The 6,000-nt window shown below is 40.4% G+C and overlaps 1 pseudogene; it reads left to right on the top strand.

The window, feature by feature from the left end:
• The first annotated feature begins 3,386 nt into the window (after positions 1–3,386).
• Positions 3,387–4,143, top strand: LOC113920912 (annotated as a pseudogene).
• Positions 4,144–6,000: the final 1,857 nt, after the last annotated feature.

The following is a 6,000-nucleotide window of genomic DNA, read 5'->3' as shown; positions in this document are numbered from 1 at the left end:
AAAGGTTCCAAGAGTCCAGATTGCCTAATGTGCCCTGTGCATTCACAGATTTCTAGTGCTAAAATCAAGGGAAATTTACTATGGAGTAAAAGCATATCTTGAAAGGTTATTAAAATATAAAGAAATATAAATTTGAAAAAATAAAACATCCCAGGAGTCTAGCTATCTTCCCTTTTGTTTGTCACATGTGGCTCCTTAGTTGCGGTGAGGTGAGGAATATTAATTTACATCCTTACCAAGATTGCCAATAGAGGGAGAGACAAAAATTCCCCAATAGGAAACTGGGATGTTCCTGGTAAGGGAGGTGATTGCTGGTTACCAACAAACAACCCATGTGCACTATACTACAGCAAAAGTACACTCTTAGTTTCTGTATTGTACTGTAAATCCCTGAGGAATAGGGTCCCCCCAAAATTCATGTCCATGCAGAACCTCAGAATGTGACCTTATTTGGAAACAGGATCACTGTGGATGTAAATAGTTGAGAATCAAGATGAGCCCTTCCTAGATTAGGGTAGTTCCTAAATCCAGTGAGAGTGTCCATATAAGAGGCAGAAGAAAACAGAGAAGATGGAAGAGAAGAAGGTGATGCGAAGATGGAAGCAGAGACTGGAGTGCTGTATCTACAAGTCACAGAATGTCAAGGATTGCCAGCAAATACCAGAAGCTAGGAGACAGGCATTGATGGTTTCTCCTTCAGAGCCTCCAGAAGGAATCAACCCTGCCAATACTTTGATTTTGGACTTCTGTCTCCCAAATAGTGAAAGACTACATTTCCCAAATAGTGAAAGAATACATTTTTGTTGTTTTAAGCCATTCAGTTTGTGGTAATTTGTTATGGTAGCCCTAGGAAACTAATATAATCCCTAAGAACAGTTTCTTTGTACAAAACCCTAAGTGGTAATACCATGAAAGAAGGTGGTTAGTAAATGCATTTTTATGGAAATGAATAAAAGTTCTCTTTTGCTATTTCAAAAGGAAATAAATCTATGAATGGTTTTGTTTATTTATTCTACAAAGAGCTACTGAATACCTCTTATGCATTGGGCATTGCTCTAGGGGCTGGAAATACAGTGGTGAACAAATGAGGTAAACTCAACGGAGCTCACATTTAGAGGAGAAACAGTTAAACAAGTAAACAAGACATAGTCTGTTGAGTCAGAGCTATGAAGAAGGTGAAACTGGATGATGTGATCCAAAGTGACACACAGGAAGCTGGAGGCAGTATAGATTGGGTGGTCAGGCAAGGAGAAGAGAACTGAGAGCAGAATTATGAGAAACCAGAGGAAATGAGAGAAATGGGAGCTGAGTGATCACTGCCAAGTGAGAGGGGAGGGATGGGGAGATTTAGGCACAGGCAGATCACAACTTCTATTCTGAGATATGTCATGCAGGTAGAAGAGTTTAAGTAGGAGCATAACATCACCTGATTTAAACATTTAAAGTCAGTGTGTTCACTGTGTGGGGAGAAGATCGTAGCGGGCCAGAAGGAGCAAGGGGCACTTGGGAAACTATAGCATTAGGCTGGATGGGAGTAGGTGGAGCTTGGATCAGGGTGGTATTGTGGGGGTACAAAGAAGTGGACTAATTCTGGCTATGAGGTAGTTTGACAGGACTACTAAGTATTACTTAAGTGCCTTCTTGTCCAGCATTGCTTGAAATTCTGTAAGGGCTACAAAAATATATTGTATTACCAAGAATCTCAAAGCCAAGAGTTTTGCATTTAATGGGGCAGATAAGACATATACATATATTTGTAAAACATATGTAGACTCAAAATGCATTATAGTGTGATAGAAATAATACATATAGGAAAGAAGGCTCCAGAGTGGTTAGAGGTAACATGGAAAACTTCATAAACTTGAGATGAGCCTTCAAAGATATGTTAAGATTGAAGAAGACCATTCCAGGTTGGATAAAGCATGAACAAATAAAAAAAAGTAGAGGTTGAATGTGCACTGTTTGCAGTAGGTGAATAAACTAACCTGATTGGATTAGAGAGTTTGTATACAGTGCATTATGCCAGTTAAATTGTATCAGTAAAGTGAGGATAGACAATATAGGGCTTTGAAATCCAGAATGAGTTTAGATTTAATCTTCTAGGCCAGGGGTCAGCAAACTTTTTCTGAGAGGGCCAAATAATAAATATTTTAGGTTCTGCAGGTCATATGGTCTCTGTTACAACTACTCAACTCTTCCACCGTAGTCTGAAAGCAGTTATAGATAATACTTTTTAAATGAGTATGGCTGTGTTTCAATAAACTTTCTTTATAAAGACAGGTGCCAGGCCAGATTTGGTCCTTGGATTACAGCAGCAGAGCAATAAAATAAAAATGTTGTTTTATGAATTTTTGAAGTAACCATGTGAAAGGGTAGGGAGCATTTCTTTGTCACTTAGCATCCATTTCCCCCATCCTCCTTCTTCATAGTTTCCATACTTTCAGTTAGATGTCATCTTCTCTCACATGTTTAGGGAGAAGCCAGTTGCACTTCTAGCTCTAGGAATGGCCTCAGATTGGTTTAAATTCATCAGGTCATCCCGTTCCCCATTCCTCAAGGGTCAGTTCATGTAACCCACACCTAAGCCACATAGTGCATGCCATTTCTGGGGCATGGAGTGTGGTTCAGGAAGGACATCTGAACTAAATTTTTCCAGTAACATGCAATGTATCCTTTATAGTAATGGGGCTTCTAGAAAAGCAGTCTTCTGACTTCTCTGGAAGAGCCAAGAAAAGGACACTCTCTTCCTTTCTGGGCAGGGTGGTATATAGACATAAAGCTTGGATTTCTGGATTTGGTTTGTTTGTTTTTTGTTTTTTTGTCTTTTTAAGAGAAGCCAAGTTTGGAGCGATGCTGACAAAACTGAGGGCAGAACAGAGAAAGGTAAAGAAGTCAGGTCTTTGATGACATGGTTGGACTCCTACCTTGGCCTTTTTAGTTTTATTAGCCAATACAACACTTTCATTGCTTAAATCTGTCTTGAGTTTTCTGTTACTTGAGATTAAAAGCAGGAGTGCCTGGGTGGCTCAGTAGGTTAAGCATCTGACTCTTGATCTTAGCTCTGGTCTTGATCTCAGGGTCAGGAGTTCAAGCCCCATGTTGGGCACGCCCAGCATGGAGCCTAAAAGGTATTCCACTGTCACAGAAAAATAATATGGGATGGGAAGATACTTAAAGGAGTTAGATTAGATGGAAGACTAAGCAGGAAGTGGTAAGGTACAAGGTGGCAGTGAGAAGAAGGTCATTGAAAAAAGAGAATTAATATGTGAGGCTAGCTCATCTGCTTACAATTTAAATCCAGATCCACACAATGCTCTACCACCACTACTGCCAGGACTGGACTGCACTCTAGCAGCCCCCCACCCCCCACCCCCTACCCCCACCCTCCCACCTACAACTCCACCACCATGGAGGACACAAACAAGTATAGCAACATAGAGGAATTCGCAGAGGGATCCAAGATCAATGTGAGGGAAAATCAGCAGGATGATGGGTTTTGGAACTGAAAGAACACAAACTGGATGGCAAATTGATAGACCCCCAAAAGGGTCAAAGCTTTAAAAGGGAAAGAACCCCCAAACAGGTTTTTGTGGGTGGACTGAGCCCAAATACTTCTGAAGAACAAATTAAAGAATATTTGGGAGCCTTTTGGGGAGATTGAAAATATTGAACTTCCCATGGATACAAAAACAAATGAAAGAAGAGGATTTTGTTTCATCACATAAACAGACGAAGAGCCAGTAAAGACATTGTTAGAGAGCAGATTGTCAACAAATTGGTTCTGGGAAGTGTGAAACCAAAGTTGCACAACCCAAAGTGGTATACAGGCAGCAACAGCAACAACAAAAAGGAGGAAGAGGTTCTGCAGCTGGTGGACCAGGTGGTAGTAGGGGTTGTGGATGAGATCAGGGCCAAAACTGGAACCAAGGATTCAATAACTATTATGATCAAGGATATGGAAATTGCAATAGTGCCTATTGTGGTGATCAAAACTATAGTGGCTATCGCGGCTATGATTATAGTAGGTATAACTATGGGAACTATGGATGTGGACAGGGATATGCAGACTACAGTGGCCAACAGAGCACTTATGGCAAGGCATCTAGAGGGGGTAGCAGTCACCAAAATAATTACCAGCCATAGGAGGATGCTGGAGAAAACAGTGGGAACTTTATTGCAGGCTGTGTGTCACCTTGACCACATCTATGTTTGGGGGTCGCACATTGCAGGCAGAGCGCAAGGCATACACCAGAAAATGCTGTCCTGTGGAGGAGATTGTAAAGTAAGCCATCTTGCAAGATGACATTGAAGACTGGTCTTTTGTTGATCTAAGATGATTATTTTGTAAAAGACTTTCTAGTGTACAAGACACAACTGTGTCCAACTGTATATAGCCACCAATTAGTTTTCTTTTTTTTTACTTTGTCTTTTGCTAAATGTGTTATGACAAATACTATTTATTTGTATAACATGATTTCATGTTAAACCTCAAATAAATGCTTCCTTATGTGGAAAAAAAAATGTGAGGCTAATCTATATTGATTTGACCAGAATTCCCATATAGAATAAAAGGCTAAGGGCAAAAAATTGAGGAATATAGGAAGTGAGGAGTTTGAGCCCACCCACAGAAAAGACATGTAAAAGATAAGGTTAAAGGTTAAAGAGACATTTATTTGAATCCTCAGCCTAACCACAGTCCAAAAGACGGTATCATCCTAAAACCAGAAGATGTAAAGCAACAAGTATTTAAAACCTATAAAGTGCTCACCACAAAAGTTACAATCAGGGTCTACAAAACAGTGTGTAAAACTATAAGTATGGTGAAAAGAAAAAAAAATCTGCAAAATAGGATAAATTAATGGGAACTTTTGGGTTCTATCTTGGAATGGAAGAGGGGTCAGATTAAGAACCAAAGGCAAGAAGGATAGGGTGACTGAATGACAGATTGGAAACTCTCATTACAAGGGGTAGGACTGATCAAGCCATTCCACTTATTCATATTTTCATACCTCTCATACATAGTAGGGCACATTCTGTCAATAGAACATGCATTGACATGTAACTCCTGTAAGTCCCAATAGAGTAAACAAGGCAAATAGATGAGAACCGCTGGAAGAAAGAGGCTCAGCAACAATTCACACAGAATCACTGAATCTTCATATTTTAGTAGTGAAAAGATAAATAAAACACTTCTGGGTTTCCAGTACAGCTTGTAAGAGGTTGAAAGTTGGGGCACCTGGGTGGCTCAGTTGGTTAAGCATCTGCCTTTGGCTCAGGTCAGATCTCAGGGTTCTGGGATCAAGTCCCACATCTGGCTCCCTGCTCAGCAAGGAGCCTGCTTCTCTCTCTCCGTCTGCCTCTCCCCCATGCTCACCCATACTCTCTCTTTCTCAAATAAATAAATAAAATCTTTAAAAAAAAGAAGCTGAAAGTTGTCACTCCCAGTTAACAACAAATAAAAAAATGAACAAATTGAAAAATCAACAATTCTTCTCAGATCCAAAAGAGAACTGAGGTCGCAGGGCAAAATGTTGCTCCCCAAATTGGAGAGACCAACAGCAAATACAGAGAATGACAACTTACCGGAGCAACAAACTCTGTGGAAACCAGTAACAGGAAAGGGAAACCTGAACTATAATTTATGAATTGGTGGGCACTCAGTGTGGATAACTCTGAGAGTTAAAAATTCCAGGGGGACCCAGTCATTGGAGGCTCCCACACATTTGTGAGTTTTAACTCCTGGATCTCTATCACATTCTCACAGTGACTATCAGAGAAAAATCAATACCCCTCCTTCTCCACCATGTTTTTGGCAGAGGAAGGGGAAAAGGAACCACTTAAAAATATACCAGAGCATTCTGTTCTTAACAAGGTCTGTCTTTAGAAGGTACTATTTAATCACAGCCTCACCTGCTGGGGTTTTATCAGAGCCTAAATAGCCTGGAGGAAGGGAAAGACCCACCTCCAGCCCCCTCTAGCCATCCTGTTTCACTTAAGGGT

Source organism: Zalophus californianus, chromosome 3 (assembly GCF_009762305.2).
Source record: "Zalophus californianus isolate mZalCal1 chromosome 3, mZalCal1.pri.v2, whole genome shotgun sequence".
Classification (NCBI taxonomy): domain Eukaryota; kingdom Metazoa; phylum Chordata; class Mammalia; order Carnivora; family Otariidae; genus Zalophus; species Zalophus californianus.
This window is presented reverse-complemented; position numbering and strand designations above follow the sequence as displayed.